The sequence below is a fragment of the Vulpes lagopus genome, chromosome 16 (assembly GCF_018345385.1).
Source record: "Vulpes lagopus strain Blue_001 chromosome 16, ASM1834538v1, whole genome shotgun sequence".
NCBI classification, from domain to species: domain Eukaryota; kingdom Metazoa; phylum Chordata; class Mammalia; order Carnivora; family Canidae; genus Vulpes; species Vulpes lagopus.
This window is the reverse complement of record NC_054839.1, coordinates 44,378,059-44,401,666: the sequence shown is the minus strand read 5'-3', so window position 1 is coordinate 44,401,666 and position 23,608 is coordinate 44,378,059.

The window sequence follows — 23,608 nt, the reverse complement described above, 5'->3', positions numbered from 1 at the left end:
ACCTCAGTCTTCCTTCTTACTTTTCACTCACCATCAACACTGAACCCTAATCCTGCGTCCATTCTACCTCTAAAATAGATTTTGATTCTTTCTAATCATCTGTATCTCCATTGCCATTACTGTACTCTAGTATATTTTGTTGTCTAGAGCTTAATAATAGCCCCTATATTTTATTGTTTCTACCCTATTTCTCTGATTGTACTTACCCTCTTCAAATATATTAATTACTAGAATCGGAGTCATCTTTTTAAGATTTGAATTGCATATTATTTCTTTCCTTGACCAGTGACTTCCTTCTCCTTAAAAAAATTCAGTTTTACTTAGAAAATTGAAATTTCTACCACATTCTTCCAGAACCTATTGTCTGCTATGGACTCTTCCAACCTTTCCTATATAATAGTCAAACAACCCTACCCCTCCTCTTCCCTCATTCTAGCTGTATTGGTCTTCTGACACTGAAACTCTTTCTCATCATAGAACCCTTGGTTTTGATGTAATCTATAGCTAGAACACACCTGCCTCATACTTCCAGTGGAAGACTTATAATTCATGTCCAGTTCATATGTCACTTATTCAGAGATCTTTTTTTCTCACTATCTCATCCTCTCTATGGCTCTCTCCCAGGGTCCTGTTACCTTCCATTATAGTACTCCTGTGGAACTGGAGTTATCATGGTCTTTGTTATTTAAATAGGGTTGTTTATCTCCCTCTATAAAGTACAAACCCTGTTAGAGGGGCTTAGTGGTCACTCACTACTGTATTTGTAGCTCTGGCATAATTTTAAACATGTAATTGTCAAGATGGTGAAGGACGGATTTTTCCCTGCTTGGAAGCCTACAAATGAGTCTGCCTCCATGTCCTACATGCTAGCAGAAGACATGAGTTTTCTGGGTCAGAGACAAAGGACTTTATTACACATAGTACACCAGGCAGCGTGTACTTCAAACTTTCCAGTCTTGACTTCCCCCTAAAATACCATGAAGGGGATTTTTGTGCATCCTACCGCCTACGTGACTTTTGTGCATACAGTGTGTTTGTTCCATAGCTGAGAAACTCAGATTTTAGGGAAACACAATCCTCTAAAGAACGTCAGACAAACCTGCTCAGCCTTTGTCCCTGAGGGAGACATTTGCTTTATTATTCTGGACAGTAAATAAATCTACTCTCTTTTCCTGTGTAAGAAACTATCTCTATATACCAGTGTTGTTTGCTTCATAAACATCCTTGGAAAGATAATCCAGAACAAAAGCTGGCAATGCCTTTGATGAGGAGATATGCAGAAATAGGTGATTCATGGGTGATGGTTTCACAACAATAATAGGGGTTCGGTAATGTTTCCCAGTTGACTTAAAGTCAGCCTGTCTGTGTAACTGTTTGGGGTAGGGGTGGCAGTAAAGGTTTAGATGAGCATTAAAGGGTGAGCAGGGGAAGCTCAGCCATATTGGGAGGATTTCATGGATGGTGTCCCTGGAAAAAGTTCCCAAGGTGATATTTCATAGGACAGGAGGATGGTACCAGTGAACAATTTAGACAGGTATATCTAATGGAAATTGTTCTGTTTGTGGTCTATTTTCCAGAGTCCTTTTTTTCTTTTTCCCAATACTTCACTGCTTCTTAATGCACTTTTTTTTTGTCCATGCTACTTTTTACCAAGCTGGCCATTTTATTATATAAATCCTAACAACATAGAAATCTCAATATCTAATTTCTTATATTTTGTTCTTTGTCAATTATTTAAATATTGCTTTATTTATTTTGCTCATTATTTCTGCTGCACTTTGCCTGTTCAGAGACTAGCCACTAATGAGATTTGGCTTTCTTTCTATGGGTTCTGCTTATACCTATCCGGTTGCCAAGAAACTGCATTTCTCAGAAACCTTGGAAACACAGGTTTTGTGTATCATATAGGCCTGTAAAGGAACCCAAATAGTATTCAATCTAAGCACAACCTCATAGTATCTATACTACATCTTACATCTTTCAGCCAAAAGCTCTCCTTGTGCAGTGAAGAATGGAATTTTGTATTTAAGCCATCACACATGGTGACATATCCTTTTCTTTCAGTTGCCAAGGCACATTTCTTATGTGTCCCCTCTGTGACAGCAGCTTTGTCAGACACAGGGATTCAACCACAAATAGGATACTGTTCTTATTTAAGTAGATCTTACAACTAGAGACAGATTTTAAAAATTAATTGCAAAAGGCTTAAATGTATCTTAGAATTATGGGCTTATACATAGGTGCACGGTGAGGACAAACGTGGTGGCAATGAGTGAAGACAGGCATGATAAAAAGAATGCCTCTTTCCATTTTATTTGAATATTGGATGATGAAAAAGAACTCACCAGGCTTAGTGAAGGTGGGATGGGTCAGCAGGTGGAGAAGAAACATGGCCAAAGGACATAACGGTATTTAAGGCATCAGTTGAAAACACAGATTCTGAGTTAGGCCATTAATGAGCTCTCTGACCTTGCTATCTCAATTTCCTTGCTTGGAGTATGAGGTATTGAGATAGGTGATCTCTAAAATCCAATTGCAGCTGTATCACTCTTATCAAGTCTACATGTTGTTGTTTTATGTCCTGAAATGGCCATGGTTTCCATTATTTATTATTATGACAGGGTAACTATCAATAGGACTCTGGCTTACTGAAGGAGAAGGAGAAGATTCCTTCTTTAGTGTATAGGCCATGATCAGTAGAAGTAAATCTCTGACTAAAAACACGGTATGATTTCACCACAGAGAAACATTTCATACACATTAATTTCCGTTATCACTTTGAGATAATGCACATGGAATAACTACATCATTAAAAAGGAAGACTTGAGTTGTGGGTGAGCTGAGAGTGTTAGAGACAAACTGCTCAGTCAACATTTGTTCAGAACCTTTTTCTTACTGTGAATATACAATAAGAAAAAAGTGTATTTGCTTTCTGCCTATTAGTATGTATACAGAATAGTTCAGAGTAATTATTGAAATTGCTGATACCTCAAGAGCCTGTGAATTGCTCAGAATGGTGAGGGGTGACAATTTCTTTAGTCAGCTTTTAACATTTTGATAATTTTTTTCTGCCAAAGTTCATTGCCTTTTTATTATTGATGTAATGTAGTAATCATTAAGGAAACGGTAATGCAAAACACATTGTGAATCTATTGGCTTCCACATGTTAGCAGGGAATATTAAAAACAAGAAGATGTGCTTTATAGTTCATCTTTTGTCCTATGTATTTATTTTTCTTTTTATGTCATCTTCAGAAAACTCTTCATGCAAGCAAGACCCTACCCTCTATGTCTAAAGAAAAATATGAGGTTTCTGAATGTTTATTTGCGATCAGACTTAAATACCTTCAGTAAAATCTTCTTGACCTTTCATTCTTTGTAAGTTTGGATTCTTAGTTTCCTCATTCAAAAACAGATGATTAAAAGTCAACAAATGGCCTGAACATTTTGGTAGGAGCATCACAATCCTGAGGCATTGCTTCATTTATACAGATCAGTCAGCATCTCATATTAGGTGGAGATGATCCTAACCCTACAGTATTCCCATAGATATATATTATTGTCCTGTTATCAGAACCAGAAGTTAGTTGAGCATGAAAATTAATGTCAGGGATTAAGTGCCCTCCTTTATCTTCTACTCCCCAACCTAGCTGTAGGGAGAATGAATGATGTCATGGATTTATCAAATTAAAGAACACTAGACTAGCCTTTTTTTTTCATCATCAAAGCAATGAAAGCCAAAATTTCAGAGATGGTTTCTAGTGGAGAGCAATCTTGTAGTATTTGTAGTTTCTCCTGCCTCCTATCTGTACACCTCTGATGATGCCAAATATAGTAAATACGACATTAGAGTTTGGGACAAAACCAATATAAGCAAAATATGATCTTTCCCTTGCCTCATTTGCTAGGTAACAGGTGACATGAAATAAAGTGGGGGAGGTAGCAACTTGGTTGTGTGGAGGACAGGTACTCCATTTAGAAAAAGCAGAAGTGCAAATGCCTGGAGTCAGGAGTCTACCAGGTAAGTCTGAAGAACAGCAAGAGGCCAGCTCCCCTGGAGCCTAGGGAGAGCAAGAAGAGGCAGGGAGAGAGGGGAGTGATGCTAGATCACCCAGCATCACACAGGCTATCTGAGGAGCTTTGCTTGATTCATTTATCTTCATGTCCTGACCCTAAATTCAGAATATAATCTCTACATTAGTAAATTTTGTATCTATTCCTTCATTTGTCTAAATCAGGAATTCCTTCAGGCCTTCTAAAACAAAACTCAGGGGTCATTTTACTTCTTCACAGGGATGATAGCTGCTCAAATTGGCTGTGCATAATTAATCCAAGCCTAAATCTCCTTTCACGGAGATGAAAAAAAAAAAAACATTCTTAACTTTACCTTACATAGGTGATCACATTCTCAAACTTTTGGTCTGATACGTTTTGCTTTATATTTTATTTCCTAGAAATTACTCTTGCTGCTTTGTTTCAAATTGTAAAGAATATAGTAAGAAGTGAGTTTTCTATATGAATAGCCTCCCAGTTGTCCCTTTTCTATACTATAAAAACAAATTGTCATTACTCATCGAAGAGATAAAATTTGGTCTGTTATCCTGAAGGTAATTTAAACTTTATTGAAAAATGATTTCTTAAATATTATTTATTATATAAGACTAATTTGTATAAACACAAAACATTTAGTAGAGGGTACCAATGATAGTTGAGTTGGTGAATACTTTTTTTTTATGTCATATGTACATATCACTTTTTAAAAACCTTTCTGTTTGGGTTAACAACCTTGTTAACTGCTCTTCAAAATCTGTAATTATTCTATTATTGATAGTTTAATAACTTCATTTACCCATCTATTCTAAGTTACAGCCTCCCCAACTTTACTTGGAGTGGAAACAAAAATATTCTAACCTGGGATGTTTAATTTATCATAAAGACATTCAAAGATGTAAACTTTGATATTTATGAATTAAAAAGAAATGTGCGTTATTGGGGTGCTACTATTCACACTTGCATGCCTTATTTACCTGTTGAATAAGCCTTTATTAAAAATACAGAACCTTGTTCCAATGTAATTTTTTTCTACAAAAAAGAAAGACAAATTCAAAGTAATATGCCATTTATATGACAGTCTAAAGAGAATATATTGTGGTGACTATTAGGCTAGGCTTACCCTTTAGCCTTTTAAACATCTATGTTGCAAAATATTTTTCCAGAATTTGAACATTACTAACACATATTCTCATAGACACAATTTCTTTAGTTTACAGTTGCAGGATGTTACTTGACTTCGTTATTCATTAGAATATGGCTTCATAGAAAAGGTACATGATAATCAGATTTTCTAAATTACAGTTAGAAGCCCCTTTTCTTCTGTTTTCTTTGAAAAACTTATCGATGCCTTTTCCCTACCCATTGATTTTCATTCTTTCCATAAAGGCATGAAAAAAATTAGGGTTATTAGGTATCACCCCTTTTTATTTTTTTAAATTTTTATAAATTTATTTTTTATTCGTGTTCAATTTGCCAACATATAGAATAACACCCAGTGCTCATCCCATCAAGTGCCCACCTCAGTGTCCATCACCCAGTCACCCCCACCCCCCGCCCACCTCCCCTTCCACCACCCCGGTATCACCCCTTTAGCTGTCTTGCTGGTTTCTTTTGCAGCAAGAGCAATTTAGGTGACTGTGTCTTACTAAAATTAGATGAACACATAAGCATGTTTATAATCCAAAGATCCCTCATGAAGGCTTTAAGTAAAAACCTTAGTATGTTCAATACTTACAGTATTCAATGGAAAAGCATCTATTGGAAATATCACCAACCAGAATAGCTCATTAGAAAATATATATAATCAGAAGGAACAGTACACCACTACTTCTCAGTTGTTCTAGTGAACACTATCCATTTAATGTAATTTGTGTATAAACTAAGCCTTCATAGGTGGTTGCATATTATTTAGTTGCTAGAAAACAGAATCAAGACTTGTCACTTTGAAGTTCCAACAGGTATGGTGGCTGTGGACTTTCTATCTCGTATATCTTTGTAGAGTGTTTTTCTCATATGCATGATCAAAGAGGTCACAGAAAAACTTTCACCCTCCTTTTAAAGGGCTGAATCCATAAGTCGCTGATGTCTTACCTTTTCACAATCCATTGTGAACGTACGCCCATGGTTATATATAGCTAGAAGAAAGCCCTCCTCCCCTTCTCCCTTTTCTCTCTCTACCTCCTCTTCCTCTTCTTCTTTTTATTTCTTCTTCTACTCTTTTATTTTGGGAGATGGTTGAATAGAAATTTAGAAGCTTTCTTATAAGGAAATAGAATTGAAAAAGAATAGTAAAAAGCAATGAAGCAATCACTTCAGTAATTTCATTCAAAACATTATATTAGGGGAACCTGGGTGGCTCAGTGGTTGAATGTCTGCCTTCGGCTCAGGTCGTTATCCTGGGGTCCTGGGATTGAGTTCCACATCGGGCTCTCTGCATGGAGCCTGCTTCTCCCTCTGCCTGTGTCTCTGCCTCTCTCTCTCTCTGTCTCTCATGAATAAATAAAATCTCTAAAACAACAACAACAACAACAAAAACATTGTATTAGACATTCTGTTCTGAAAAGCTGTGTATATTGAATTTTAAGATAGGTTTCAATTCTTCAATATAAATTGAGACATGCTAATTTTCCAATATATATCCTTAAGAAAAATCATATGCACCTTATTTTCTCAAAATTTCCATCTAGTTATTGTGATGATTTTGTTTTGGCATGTTTCCTTCATTGGATTCTTCTTTAGAAGTCTTTTCCTCTCCTAAGATAATAAAGATACTATCTTATCTTATTTCCCCATAGTGTCTTAGTTTTTTTCTTTTTACCTGTGATACTCAGAACTTAAATACAGCTACAGTTTTCTTTAATGCATAGTATGAAATATGTAATTTACTTTATGTTTTCTACATAAGATCAGTGGCTTCCCCAGTCTTCTACTGATTTGTGATTCAACCTCTATCATAGACCTTTCATTGTCTTTTCTTTCCTTCAATAAACAAATATTTAATAAGCACCATTACAAGTCCTGGGCATATAGCAAAGTCTCTGCCCTAATTCTTTAATTTCCTGGTTAACCTATTCATTCTTTAGTAGGATGTTTTTTCACTTGCATTTATTTGAAGTCTTTCCAAATTTTTTCTTGTTGTTTATTTCCAGTGTTATGGTCTGGAAATATGTATGGTATGATCTCAGTCTTTTTGTATTTGCTGAGGTATGATTTGTGACCCATTATGTGATCTATTCTAGAGAATGTTCTGTGTGCACTCAAGAAGAATGTATATTCTGTTGTAGGATGAAATGTTTTGAATTTATCTGTTAAATTCACCTATTCATTGTATCATTCAAAGCCCTTGTTTCCTTGTTGATTTTCTGCTTAGATGATCTGTCCATTGCTATAAGTGGTTTGTTAAAGTTTCCTCCTATTATTGTATTATTGGTGAGTTTCTTTATGTTTGTTAAGAATTGATTTATAGATTTGGGTGCCTCAAAGTTGGTAGCATAAATATTTATAATTGTTAGATTTTCTTGATGGATTGACTCCTTAATTATAATATAATGTCCTTCTTCATCTCTTTACAATATTTATCTTATTTTTTAATTTTTAACTAATTTCAAAAAAATTATTTTAGAGAGAGAGTGAGTGCTTGTGTGTGAGCAGGGAGAGAATCTCAAGCAGACACTCCACTGAGCATAAGCCTGGCACGGAATCAATCTCATGAGTCCCTGAGATGATGACCTGAGCCAAAATCAACAGTTGGATGCTTAACTGACTGAACCACCCAGGCACTCCACAATCTTCATTTTAAAATCTATTTTGTCGATATAAGTGTGGCTACTTCAGCTTTCTTTAGCATTCATTAGCATGCTGGATGGTTCTCTATCCCCTCACTTTCAATCTGCAGGTATCTTTAGGTCTAAAATGAGTCTCTTGTAGGCAGCATATGGATACATCTTTCTTTTTTTTTAAATCAATTCTGATATCCTTTTTCTTTTGATTGGTGCATTTAGTCCATTTACATTCAGAGTGATTATTGAGAGAGATGAATTTAGTGCCATTGTGTTACCTGTAGAGTTCCTGTTTCTGGTAATGTTCTCTTGGCCTTTCTAGTCTTTGTTGCTTTTGGTCTTTTTTCTACACTTAAAGAGACCCCCTTAAAATTTCTTGCAGGTCTGGTTTAGTGGTCACAAGCTCCTTTGGTTTTTGTATGTCTGGAAAGCTCTTTATCTCTGCTTCTATTTTGGGTGATAGCCTTGCTGGATAAAGAATATTTGGCTGCATATTTTTCCCATTCATTTCTGGCCTGCCAAGTCCCTGTGGACAGATCTGCTGCAAATCTGATCTGACTTTCCTTGTATGTTAAAGCTCTTTTTTCCCTTGTTGCTTTCAGGACTCTTTCCATGTCTGTATATTTGGTAAATTTGACTGTGACATGCCCTATAGTGATGGCCGGCTTTTGTTGAATTTATGGAAGTTCTCTGTGCTTCTTGGATTTTGTTGTCTGTGCCCTTCCCTAGATTAGGGAAATGTTCAGCAATAATTTGTTTAAATAAATCTTTTGCCCCTTTATCTCTCTTTTCATCTTCTGGGACTTCTGTGATATAAATGTTACTATGTTTTACTAAGTCAGCGAATTCTCTAAGTCTACCTTTGTGATCCATCACCCTTCTTTTCTCTTCTTTTTGGCTTTATTATTTTCCATAATCTTATCTTCTACATCACTGATTTCTTCCTCTGTTTCATCCATCCTCGTTTTTATGGACTTCATTTGTGTTTGCATCTCAGTTATAGCATTTAATATTTTGGCCTGATTAGGTTTTAGTTCTTTTATCTATAGTAAGGGATCTCTATAGTAAGTAATCTATAGTAAGGGATTCTCTAGTGTCTTCTATGCTCTTTTAAAGCCCAGCTAATATCCTTATAATTGTTTTAAATTTTAGTTCAGACATCTTTCTTATGTCTGTATCAATTAAGTCCCTGGTATGAGTTATATCTTGTATTCTTTGTTTTGGTGTGACTTCCTCTGGCTCATCCTTTTGTCAGAAAAGAAAAGAGAGAAAAAAGAACATCAAAAACAAAGCAAGAAAACAAGAAAAAAACACCCCAAGCAAGAAAAACAAGAACACAAAAACAAGAAAACCAAAACAACCCCCTAGATCCTAGGTGTTTTTTGGTCTTCTTGTTAAGAGTCTAGACCCCAAGGTTTAAAAGAAAAAAAAAAAGTAACATAAAATGAAAGTAGGCTAAAAACCCCCATATAGTTTGAAAAATAAAAATATTAAAGTTGAGAAATAGTAACAAATTAAAAAAGGAATTGGAAAATATAAGAAAATAAATAAAATAATAATAAAAAAAAGAATAAAAGAATCAAAGTAAAAAGGAAGCTAGAGTTGAAGCTAGAGTTCCCCCTAGAGTTGAAGCTGTGTGGCACTCTGTGACCAATAAACTTGGTGCAAGCTGTTTGTGCTGTTTCGAGGGGCCGGGGTTGGGGCAACTCCCCTGATTCTCAGGCTGACTTATTTCAGTGGAAATGCTCCTCCATGGCTCAGGGGGGCAGGGGTTAGTGTTTGGACTCTGGCGTCCACTAGGTGATGCTGCTTTACTCCTTCAAGTTTCTCGGTATTGATGGTTGGGATGAAAATGGCTGTGCCCTGCTCTCTAGCTTTGGAGCTGAAAGTTCACACCCCCTACTCTTCAGTGAGCCCTTACAGAAAAGCAATCAGTCACCCTATCTTTTCCCCAGTTCCCATATGAACCCGCATTCACCCTGCCCACTCGCAGCCTTGCATGTCACCAAGTATCACAACTCTAAATTCTAAGGATGCCCATGGTGGACCTGCACTGTTCCTCCAGAGGAGGGTCTTCCCACACTTGCTGTTCTGTCCCAGAAAAGAGGTCACAGGTCTATGTGGTGGTTCGCAGTTTATAGCAGAAAGCTGGCCCCGAGCCTGCTGCTCTCTGCTGGCTTCTCTGCTCCTATGCCTGGGAACAGTGGAGCACCTTGGCGCCACCCAATCTTCCCATGACCCAAGGGATCCTCAGACCACTCTCAGTCCTGGGATTATGCCCCTTTTCACCCACTGAGGACCTTTAATCCAGGCACATCCCTCACAATGGGGAATTTAAGAGTTCAGTTTTTGAGCTCTACAACTTCTAATACTTTGTAGTAGCCTCCTTAAACAGTCTCCTTCCTCACTGCCACTTCCACAGCTATGTTCCCCCCAAGTGAACTTCTGCATCTCCTACCTTCCAAAAGGTGGTTTCTGTTCTACTTGTAGACTTCTCTCTGAAGATCCAGAAAAGAAAAAAGAGAGAAAAAAAGAACTCTGATTCTCTGATTGACTTATTGGGTGTTCAGAATAATTTGATAACTATTTAGTTGAGTTTGAGGGCAGAGACAAGTTCAGAGGCCTCCTACTCCTCCACCATCTTAACTCTTCTCCTTAGATTTTGGATTCTAGACTTTTCTTGTTTTCTAACATAATCTGTAAGTATCCCTTTAGAAATGGTTCAGTTGCACGAGACACATTTTCATATATTGTGTTTTAATTTGAACTTAATACAGATATTTTCTAATTTAAATTTTTATATCCCTTTACTAATACATATTATTTATACATGTATTTTTATTTTTCTGAGTATGTGGAAAATTTTTTTATGTTTTATTGATTATGAATATAATTGTGGTGAGAGAATACAGTATGTATAATTTAATGTTATTTAAATTTATTGAGATTTCTATTATGGCCCATCATATTTGTCTTCATTAATAAGTTCCATGCTCCTTGGAAAAGAATAAATATTTATGTTTAGTGTAATTCTACATGTGGCTGTGGGATTTGTTTGTAACATCTTGATAACATGCTTTTTCTTTATCTCATTTTTTGTTTTTTTCTTTTTTCCTGCCATCTTTTGTGTTAAGTATTTCTTAGTGTTCATTTTATCATCTCTATATGTTTATTTTATCCTTCTGGGTTCTCTAATGTGGTGCTATATATTAAAACATTCAATGGATGATGGAAATGTTTTAAAACTACAGTATCCATTTCAGGATTGTAATTTAAGTTAATTAATTTAAATTAACTTTACATTCCTACATGTAGCTAGTGGCTACTGTATGATACAACTCTGGAGCTTATAGTATGCATCTTTTAACTCATTACACTTTCTCACAAAGAATATTATACACTTTACATATCACGTGAGACTATTAAAACAGAAGTGCATTTTTTTCATGTCCCATTGTTAGGGGTTCTCTAGAGAATCAAAATCAATAGGAGATACACACACACACATATATATATGCATGTGTGTATTCATATATACAAATTTATTTTATTTGCATACATGTGATATAAAATACTATATATATTTATTGTATATTTTTAATGTTAAATAATGTTAAAATGCTTTTGTACAATAAACAGTTATACTTCTGAATTTTAAGTTGTTTTAGATATATTCCACAGTAAAAACATTGTAAAACATGCACACCTTTTCTTGATTCATTAAGTATTAATCTCAACAGTATGTATGATTTTAAGATAAATACATATATACATATATAATAGATATACCTATGTAATGCATATGTATGTACACGTTAGGTTACTCTGATATTTTGAGTTCAATATTTATCCATTCTAAGTGCTGGAAAAATTTTATCCCACTATAAATCTGGTAAAATTCTTTCTCATATCTCTCTCTATATAGAGAGATTTATTTATTATGAGGAATTGGCTCATGCTATTATGGAAACTAAGAAGTCTCACAATCTGCCATCTGCAAGCTGGTGACCCAGCAAAACCAATGGTGTATTTCAGTCTCAATCTGAAGGCAGGAAAAGATGAGAGGAAATGGAATGTTCTGGCTCAAGCAGAGGCAGGGAAAGAAGGTGAATTCCTCCTTCCTCTTCCTTTTGTTCTCTTCAGATCTTCAGTGGATTAGGTGATGCCTACCCAGTTCTTCACATGCTAATCTCATCCAGAAACCCTCACAGATATATCCAGAAATAACATTTAATCTGGGCACCCTGTGGCCAGTCAAATTGACACATAGAATTAACTATCACAATCTTGATTGTGATTTTAATTCATTTTATTTCCACCTATCTTAAAAAGCCCACAATACATTGGTGTCCTTTTTTCTTTAAATATTAAATGATCTGTTATAGAAATTAATAGAAGAGAAAATATCTTTTTACATTCATCCATAAATACTGTTTCTGTTACTGAAGAATATTTTTTATTAATTTGGAATTCTTGCTTTGGATTTTGTTTTCTTTTGGCATAGTAATTCTAGTGATGTGGATTTGGTATAGGTTACAATTATAGATGATGCAGGTAGACGGACTTTTTCGTAGAGACTTGAGTTTAGTAAAAAGTTTGACAGGTGGTTGTTTACAGGAAGGAAGTTGCAGGCAGAGGGAACATTTAGAATGGATATCTAGGGGAAGATTAGGCTAGGCAGAGGAAAAATCTGGAGCAAAGGCCTTCAGGCAGGACCATGCATGACCTATTCATGAAATAAAAGGGATGATGATTCACCTGGCATCGGATGAGTAAAGCAGTGTTAGGAAAGGAAGTCAGGACACCACAGGTCATTCAGAACCCTGTCAGCTTTTTTAAAAAAAAATTAGCTTTTATTCTGAGTGAAATGAAGAATGGTTTCAGACTTTAAAACAGCAGATTTAAACAGAGAACACAGATATAGACGCATGCAAATGACTTAAGTTTCAAAAATAAATTTTTGTGAAGGTTTGAGAATAGAAGCAAGGAGACCATTAGGACAAGAGATGATAGTGACTCAGACAAAGGTGATAGCAATGGACACAGTGAAGAGTAGTTGGATTTTGGATATACACTTAAGGATTTCCTGGTAGGTTGTATATGAGGTGTGTGAGAAGCAGAGAAGCAAGTAGAACAATGGAATATCTATCAATTGAATTGGGAAAGATTAGAAAATGAGGAGTTTGGGGAAACCAGATGTTCAGTTTAGACATATTAAGTTTGAGATGTCTATTAACATATGAAGTAAACAGTTGATATAAGTATTTGGAATTTGGGAAGGAAGTGTGGTTGGTATAAATTTAGATGTTGGTACTGTATAAATTGTATTTAAGCTCTGACTTCTACCTTGGATGTTAGCATAGACAGAAAAGACTAATACCTGGGAACTCTCTCGCATTAAAAAGAAAAATTGGTAGCAGCAAGGGAGTTTGTGGAGAGACCAGTAAGTAAGGAGTTCAGCCAGAAGCTGCAGCTTGGTCAAAAATAAGGACTGAAAAAAAAAAAAAAATAAGGACTGAAGACTGACTATTAGATTTGGCATCTAGGGAATATATTGTTGAAATGGTAAAATTGGGTCACCTGAATGGCTTAAATGGTTAAGCGACCCAGCTTGCGACCCCTGGGTCCTGGGATGGAGGCTGCTGGCTCTGCAGGGAGTTGGCTTTTCCTTCTCCCGCTGCCCTTCCCCCAGCTCCTGTGCTCACTCTCTTTCTTTCTCCTCTCAAATGAATAAAATCTTAATCAAAGAGAGAGAGAGAGAGAGAAAGAGAGAGAATGGAATAGATTTAAGAGGAAATGAGAGGAACATTGTTTGCTGTCTACCATAAGGGATGCTAACTCTGTAGGACTTTTGCTCTAAAGGGGAGGAGAATTGGATCTGAAAATGCTGAGGAATATGCTGTTAAAGTCTTTTTTTTTTTTTAATATCAGTATTTTGAATGCTTGCAGTAACGTTCCTACTGGGAACAAAAACATGATGGTGGAGGAAAGACGAGTAATTTTTAGAGATATGTCTTCAAATAGTGAGGAAGGAATGTAATCTAATGCACAAGTGGTATACTTTGGGAGAGGTTTAAAAGCCCACGCCTTAACCTCTGTCTTTACTTTGAATTCAGTATGTTGGTTGGGGTGTACCTCAGGACAAAGTCCTTTGAATGTTACAGTCTCTCCCTTTTGGACCCCATTCCCACAAGGTACTCTTTTTTCTTGGGGAATTTCTTGGTACTACTAATTTATAATAGCCACCTTTTAATCTTTTATCACTTATTGTCTATATCAGCTACCAGTAAGCGTGTAATGAAAGGATTAAGTAGGAGAATACTTAATGCCCAGCCCATCTGACTGGACCCACCTATCCCTCTTTGCATGCCACCTAGTAAGGCTTTGGCATGAACTTAAATTATGTTTACACTGTAATTCCAGTAGCTTTTTTTTTTTTTCTTCCTGGCTTGCAGTAGAAATAGGATACCAATCATCTATTCAGGACAATAAAGGGAATAGGAAGAGGATACCCTAAGAAAATTCTCCCCATGCCTATTCTTGACTTCCTAACCAGACATTTTTAGAATAACTGCAACTAGGGGCACCTGCATAGCTCAGTTGGTTAAGCATCTGCCTTTGGCTCAGGTCTTGATTCTGGGGTCCTGGGATGGAGTTCCATGTCCAGCTCTCTGCTCAGCAGGGGAGTCTGCTTTTCTCTCTGCCCTTCCCCCTGCTCATGCTTTCTCTCTCACTCACTCACTCTCAAATACATAAATAGAATATTTTAAAAAACAGAATAACTGCAACTAAATTGCCAGAAATTTACCTATTTTTATTCTAGTTGCTTATATTCTTCAACCTTCCTGTAATTTTTGAGGCACCTTCATGCTGAGTTATAGACAATTCAGCAGTAGCCTGTGTGTTTTCTTTTATCATACACACATAAATTTTAAACACTGGGGAAGTATCTTTTTTAAAGATTTTATTTATTCATTCATGAGAGACAGAGAGAGGAAAGAGAGAGGCAGAGACACAGGTGAAGGGAAAAGCAGGCTCCATGCAGGGAGCCTGACGTGGGACTTGATCCCAGGTCTTCAGGATCACGCCCTGGGCCAAACGCAGGCGCTAAACCACTGAGCCACCCAGGGATCCCTGGGGAAGTATCTTTAAATCCTTAGTTGCCATTCCAATATTCAGAATATTTTATATTTTCTTATTAAGTATAAAAGAAATTGATTAAGCAACATTTTATTTCATTTTTATTCAAATTTGTAATCATAAAGGTTTCTGGTGTGCAATAATTTTATTCCATTTGCTTTCATCAAGCTTTCACTAGTGATGTTCAGATTCAAATAAACAATAATAAACCTTTGGGAAGGACCCAGTCACACACACAACTTTTTGGATAAAGTGAAAATTTTATGTGAAAATGCTAGGTCTTTAGTATTTCTAATTCAATTCCACTTCTTGTAAAAATTCTGTATTAAGTTGTTAGAGCTTCTAGATGATATGACTTTCAAATTATTTTCTTGGAACTTGAACTAAGCTGGATGATGAATTGAAAATTGTCTAGTATGACTATTCAAACAGGCTTGGGGTGTTTTTCATTTGGGTTTACTATGAAAGCAAACCAAAGAGCTGTGAAAGAATATGCCAGAATTAAGGGGAAGGTGATAGGAGCAGCTCCACAGTGCTTCCCTAGATCTGCACAAGGCATTCAACAGAGCAGCCACAACAGCAATCACATTTTCTGCATTTCCTTTCTTACACTAATGCTAGCCATTGCTGGAGGTGTTCCTTCACCATGGTAACTGTTACCTTGGAGACTGCCAATATCATCACTGATGGAACCTCCATCTGCCAGCACCATCCCTCCAGTTTGAGCCTTCACAGGAGCTCACTTTGTGAGGGAGGAGATTTTGAGTGGTGATCATCATAAACTCTTTTACGGAGCATTAAGTAGAATAGAATTAGGTGATCTTGGTATCTATAATCTAGATTCAAATGTTCAAGTTATTTTCCTTTTTTTTTTTTACTAGAAGAGTTTTGGTTTTTATTTTGCAAATACATATATTTAAGCTTCATGGAAGACCTAGTAAATATTGGTTTCCTATTGTTGGGCAGAGGATTTTTTTTTTTTATTTTGAAACAACCCATATATTATTATAGAGTATGTTAGAGGTATGAACAACTGGGTAAGGCTATTGGTTGCACTTAATACCTTTCTAGAGCAACACTTCTTAAACTGTCTGTGGTGAAGCACTGGTTATCTCCATTCAGTACAGACCAAAACTTTTGTAAAATGCAGTAATATAATTACTAGAAAAATGAAAAAAGGCATGGAGAATATAAACACCATTTTAATTGTTAAATTTAATGGATATGCATTTGCTTTGACATATTGCTCTAAAATTTCTAAGCACTTTTAATTAATGTATTATCTCTGTCTAGACTGTTACTCCATAGTTCGGGGGAGAAAACTCGTGTCCTGGATTTAACTTTGGTTAGTCTTGTTCTAAAGTGTGAGTTTACTCATCCATCAAATGGATAAAATATGACTGTCCCTCCCTCTTCAGAGGGCTCACAGAGATAATAGCAAGCTAGAGAGAGATGTGAGGACTTTAAGGTAAAAATAGGTGTTCCTCTTTGCATTTCTTCAGTTATTGCCACAATGACATACATATAGAATGAGACCAACAGTGTTTTTGAAATTTAAATAAAAAATGTTCAAGGGTATACTGGTGCATTTTGTTTGTGTAAAGAATTTTCAGTGATTTTTTTCCGCACTGTCAGATGTCACACTGGAATTCTGCCATCAGCATGTAACATTCAGCTAGCTAGCGGTGACAATCCAAGATACTAACCACAAAGCAGACCTGACTAGCATAAAAATACTGACCTCACAATCTACTTGCTAAGAATGAGTAGAATTATCCCTAAATTGCTTTGTTATGTCATCCATAGTTTAGTGCGTGGAAGACAGAGAAGTAAGACTTTTACAAAATGATTTTTCTAAAGGAAGGAAACTATAATTCCTTTTTACATAAGAAAAAAATAGAGCTTTACTTAGTGAAAAACTAATACAGGGAAATGATGAATTCATCTATCATTCTGAATGAAAGTTTGCTTTAAAAGCTTTACAAATCAAAGAGAACTATAGAAAGCTGAACTGTAGGTGGGGGTTTAATTTTTGATGTTCAAGGATGCTAAAATAGAAATATAATTTAAAAACTGAATTTAAGCATTTTTATTTGAAAAAATGACCTAGAGATTCAGATTCAATTCTTAGTCTAAAACTTATATAGTTTTGTTAAATCAGAATTACCAATCATGATATAAATCTCTTGATATGAAACTTAATGTATTTTTCTAAATTAAATAAAAATAAAATTTAAAAATTTATCACTGAAAGTACCTATGCAAAAATAATTTTAAAAATTCAAAATCATTTTTAAATTGATTGAACACCTGATATTTCTCATCAGGAACAAATGTGGCAAAAAATCATTATGTGCATATTAATGACACAAAGGTATTCAGGTTGAAAGTTTTACTGATTTCATTAGCATGGAATAGAGGGTAGTCATTTAAAGTAAATATTTAATAATATAAGAAATGTGATGTATATAAAGGAATATAGAGGAAGAAAGTTTGAATAATAAGATTAAGAGCAAATTTAGAAAAAATACGATGGGGATAAATGAGAATATCATACACATAAAAAAACAAAATGTATTTAAATTTCTGCTTCTGGTCTACTTTTAGCAATCATTAATTCAAAGAAATGTATTAAAATGGGGTTTGATATAACACTAAAATTAATCAACCAAAGCAAAAATAGACAAACAGGACTACATCAAACCAAAATGTTTTTGCACAAGGAAACATGAGGAAAATAAAAAAAGTAACCCATGGAAAGGAGAAAATATTTGCAAATCACATACCAGATAAAAATTTATGTAAAAATATATAAGGAACTCTTACAAACTAATAGCAAAAGCAAAAGAAAACAAAATAAAAACACCTTTGTTCATGTTTTAATCACATGAATGCATTTCTTCAAAGAAAACATACAATTGGTAACCGTTTGAAGAGGTGGTTGACATCAATAATCATCGGGGAAATACATGCAAATCTAAAACATAATGAGATATCACCTCACACCTATTAGGATATTATTATTGAAAACAACAAAAGATAACAAGTTTTGGCAAAGATCTGGAGAAATTGAAACTCTTATGCACTGTGAGCACTGTGAGAATGTAAATCAATGAAGCCACTATGGAAAATGGTCTGGAAGTTTCTCAAAAAAATTAAACCAGAACTATCATGTGATGCAGCAATTCCACTTTCGGATATGTATCCAATGGAATTGAAATCAGAATCTCTAAGAAATATCTGTACTCCCATGTTCATTGCAGCATTATGCCATAAACATATCACCTCCAAAAGTTTCCTTCTGCCCTCTTGATTATTAGTACTGTCTCATTTCATAAGAACACTTAACATAAGATCTATACATTTAGCAAAATTTTAAGTATATAATTCAATATAATTAACTATAAGCAGTATGCTATGCAGTAAATATCTAGACCTTTTCATTTGCATAAAGTAAAACTTTGTACCATTTGACTAATACCACTCTTTTCCCCTCCCTTTAGCACCTGACAACCATTTTGCTCTCTGCTTCTAGGACTTTGGATAGATCTTATGTTAAGTGTCTTTATAAAATAAGACGGTAATAATAATTAAGAGGGCAGAATGAAGCTTTTGGAAGTGATAGATATGTTTATGGCTTAGATTGTGGTGATGGTTTCATGTATATATAATTATCTCCAATCTCATTAAGTTGTATACACTAAACATATACAACTTTGTGTATGACAAGCATACTTCAGTAAAGTAGTTAAAAAAGAGGGGGAGGATTTGACACTAGTGTTTCTGTTTCTCCTGGTATTTAATTATATTTCATAATAAGACATGGCTAGTAAGAATAATTTTTTTAAAAAGATTTTATTTATTTATTCATGATAGACACAGAGAGAGAGAGAGAGAGAGGCAGAGATACAGGCAGAGGGAAAAGCAGGCTCCATGCAGGAAGCCCGATGTGGGACACAATCCCAGGACTCCAGGATCATGCCCTGGGCTGAAGACAGGTGCTAAACTGCTGAGCCACCCAGGAATCCCCAAGAATAATTTTTATACAAATAAAATGATGTTCATGGAAAGCCCACTTCTGGTAGCAAAGATAGAATATTGCCAATCTACCCTTTCACACTATTAAAAATTACATGTAACTTCTAGTTGGCCCATGAATAATTCCTGTGAAAAAACCTTTTACATAATGGAGAGTGTAGTGTTAGTCTTTGAACTATTCAGTATTTATAGCTGAAAATGTTTTCTCTAAGCTAAAGTGATAGAGATACAGATCTTTTGTAGAAGTATGCTAACTTTCTGACCGCCTAAGATTTTTAGTCTGTGTCTTAATATAATCTCTTCACTAACATTGTTTAACACTGTATAAGTTATTTAATGAATGTAAAATTTTGAAGACAAAATTTTCATAAATATCAGATATTTTAACAGGTTCAAAGTTTGCAAGCACTTCTCTTCAAATGGAGGCAATGAAATTTTGAAGGCATTAAAAATGTGTCATAAAGTTGAAGTATTAGTGTCAACATTATATGGGATTTTTAAGACATTTTAATATTTGACATACTAAAAAGAAGAATCAAGGCTTAATGGAATAAGATCCTTTAGAGCCCTTTCCTTATCTGCATTAAAGAATCTGGTTTTGAGATCTCAATATAATACCTAGGAGATTCCTTAATTCAGAATTTTATGAAACCAACAAAAATATTTTTTAAAAAAACTGAACCATTATTATGGAATTTTTATTATGCTCTCTTTACTATAGAACTTACTTAAAGTATATAATGTAAACTTTAAAAGACATGGAGTTAGTGTCTGGCACTATTTTATGCCTACTATCTTTTCAAGAAGTACTGAAAATATGTCTAATTTAAAATTCGTTTTATTTTCTGACCACAATTTTTCTTTTCCCTGTTTTGCTTAGCAGCTGTTTTTTTCATGTCTTGCACATCTGTTTGGCAAAAAGATATTTTTATCAATATCAAGGTCCATAGTCTCCATTTCTGTTCATCCATGTGTTCACAGCTTAACTATATTTTTTACCATTTGTACTAATAAAGCAAGTTTAATTTTGGTAATGATCCTGACAAATGGCAAACATTACTTGTTTATTGGTAGAGGGTGATTTTCCCTTTGCTCATATGACTGTGTTCCTGGATTTACTCTCAATTTGGCAGTTATATCATACACATAGTGTCAATGTCAGAATGTCAAGTGGATATACACTTCCTCTTCTTTCAATAGGCAAGCTAGCTTCCTGATTGGTGAGAAGAGCCTCATTTAACTGAAATACAAAGGTTGAGAAGCATTCCATGTAGCATCATCAAGCATTTCTAGTTACCATTAGATATTGCTTTGGACTATAATAGCTCATGATTATTAATTTTTTTGTTATTTTATACTCAGATTTATGTTTGATATAATACAGTGAAAATAATGATGTAGAAAAATTTATTTATTTTTAAAGATTTTATTAATTTATTCATGAGAGATACAGAGAGAGAGTCAGAGACATGGAGAAGCAGGCTCCTGGTGAGGGAGAGACTGGTGTGTGACTTGATCCTGAAACCCTGGGATCAAGACCATAGCCAAAGGAAGACACTCAACCATTGAGCCACTCAGGCATCCCTGATATAGAAAAATTTAAATGCAGTTTTATATATTGGAAAAATGTATTATAGAACACTAATATTAAGTATTTCAGTGTATAGCAGTCACTTTTTTATACTTAAACTTACAAATTTAGATAAACCTTAAGAGGTATTTCAGATATGAAAATACAGTTGCTTAATATACAGTAATCGCAGAGTCAAAAAAAATTGGCAAAGAATTTCATTTTGTAGTCATTGGAGTTAAATCATTCTACATTTCTACAGGTGATCCCTTTGCTAGCTATTTATGTGTTTGTGTGCTTGTTTTCTGATAATAATCTATTTTCATATTCTCTTCCAAGACCTTTACGCTACAATATGATTATATTTTTCATATGGAATGTAGTTCACACGTTTATGTCAACATGCTTTTCTGTAATATTTTTCAGAATGACCAAAACCTCTTTTGTCGCCACTGTATCCCTACACTGGTATTTTCAAATGTCAGCAATTCTGGTAGAACACATTTACTTAGAAACAGGAATCCTAAGTTGAACATCTTCAACGCTGAATCAAAATGGCAGTATCATGGTGGTCTATTAGCATCTTGTCCCTGGAATGTCACAAAAATCTCAATACCAAATCATCTTGGTTTAGTTATATGGTTTTTAATTTAGAAAACAAAAACTAGCAAAGTCAATGTGACAGAGAACTTTTACAAAGTACTTTTATTTCTTTCAAAAATTTTGAGCTAGTATTCCTTATTTAATCACTAGGACTCTAAATTTGAGCTCTTGGGCATTTTCGAAAACATGGGCATTCTATGAATGCACAAATATATCTTTTTTTTCATAAGTTGAAAAGGCAAATATGGCTTACAGGCCATATTTACAGGCAAATATGGCTTCACTGGAGAAATGAGTAATTAAAATGACACATGAAAGATAAATACTTATTATTTTAGTGAAGAAAGGTAGAGAGGAATATTTTATAAAGAGGTAGTGGCTCTTTCAAAGTTTAGAAGGTGAAAAAAGATATAACAGGTTTAAAAAATACATTTAGTAAAGCTATGTTGTAAAAAAATAGGAAAAGGTACTTTGTAGCAAAATGAGCCTGAAAATTTAAGTAGACGCCAGAAAAATGGAGATTTTTGTGAGCAAGGATATGCAGATTTGTTTTGGCTGACCTAGACCTATCATATGCTCTGAATGAACTCTGTCACATATTAAAATGGAATCTTGGAAGAGCCAGGAGAAGTCAAATATTTGAAAAACTAATGACAAATTTCTCAAATGAGAGAAAATCATTAATTATATATCCCAGAAGCTCAAGTAACCCAAGTAGGGTAATCACACACAAAATATATATGTTATTTATATATATTAATGATATATACTATATCACATCTAAAATTATATACATAATATATATAGTATATAGTACATGGGCTATGGATTATATATTTAAATATATACATATAAATATTTATAAATATATTTTATTTGTATTTATATTATTTATATATGTGTATATATAAAACTGATGACAGCAAAGTATAAAGTGCACATCATGGAAGAAGCAAAAGAGAAAAAATGACAGATCCTTTATTGGGAAACAACAATAAATGTCTGAATTCTGACCAAAAAGAATCCAAAACGTATAAAGACTACTGAATGCCAAATTGAAAGTGCTGGGAAAGTAAAAAGCAAAAGAAACAAATGAATAAAGCTACTATCCAAGAATTCTTTATCCAGTGAAACTATCCTTCAAAAATAAAATTAAATGAACATACTTACAGATAAATAAAACTGAAATAATCCAGTTTTATGAGCCTTGTGTTCTATGGAATTCTCAAGGAATATGTCCGTCTGATTTAAAATGACAGTAGATGATAACAGGGATCTATGGGAAAGGAAGAACAACATCAATTATAATTTATCAATGCACACACACATACACACATGCACAGAACACATCTTCTTTATCCATTCATCAAGCGATGGGCACCTGGGCTGTTTCCATAATTTAGCTATATGCTGCTATAAACATAGGGGTGCATGTATCACTTTAGTGCTTTTATATTCTTTGGGTACTCAGTAGTGCGATTGTTAGATTACAGGGTAGTTCTATTTTTAACTTTTTTGAGGAAATTCCATGCTATTTTCCACAGCAGCTGTAGCAGTTTGCATTTCTACCAATAGTGTTCTGTGAAAAATTCTGTTGGCATTTTGATAGGGATTGTGTTAAAAGTATAGATTGCTTTGCATAGTATCAACATTTTAATAATATTTGTTCTTCCACTCCATGAGTATTGAATATCTTTCCATTTCTTTGTGTCACCTTCAAGTCCTCTCAACAGCATTTTATAGTTTTCAAAGTACAGGTTAGGTTTATTCCTAGATATCTTATTATTTTTGGTGCAACTGTAAATGGGTTGTTTTCTTAATTTCTCTTTCTGCTGCTTGATTATTATTTTTATTATAACGACAGATTTCTGTACATTAATTTTGTATACTGTAACCTTACTGAACTTTTTTAATTGGTTCTAGCAGGTTTTTGGTGGAATCTTTTGGGTTTTCTATGTAGAGGATCATATTATCTGCAAATGTGAAAGTTTAATTTTTCCTTACCAATTTGGATGCCTTTTATTTCTTTTTGTTGTCTATTGCCATGAGCAGGACTTCCAGTACCGTGTTGAATAAAAGTGATGAGAGTGGACATCCTTGCCTTGTTCCTGACCTTAGAGGAAATGCTCTCAGTATTTTCCCACTAAGGATGATATTACCCGTGGGTTTTTCATATTTGGTCATTATTATGTTGAGGTATGTTCCCTCTAAATCTACTTTGTTGAGCATTTTTATTATGAATGAATATTATACTTTGTCAAATACTTTTTCTGCCTCTATTAAAATGATCGTGTGATTCTTTTTTTTTTTTTTAAGATTTTATTTATTTATTCATGAAAAACACAGAGACAGAAAGGCAGAGACACAAGCAGAGGGAGAAGCAGGCTCCATGCAGGGAGCCTGATATGGGGCTCGATCCCAGGTCT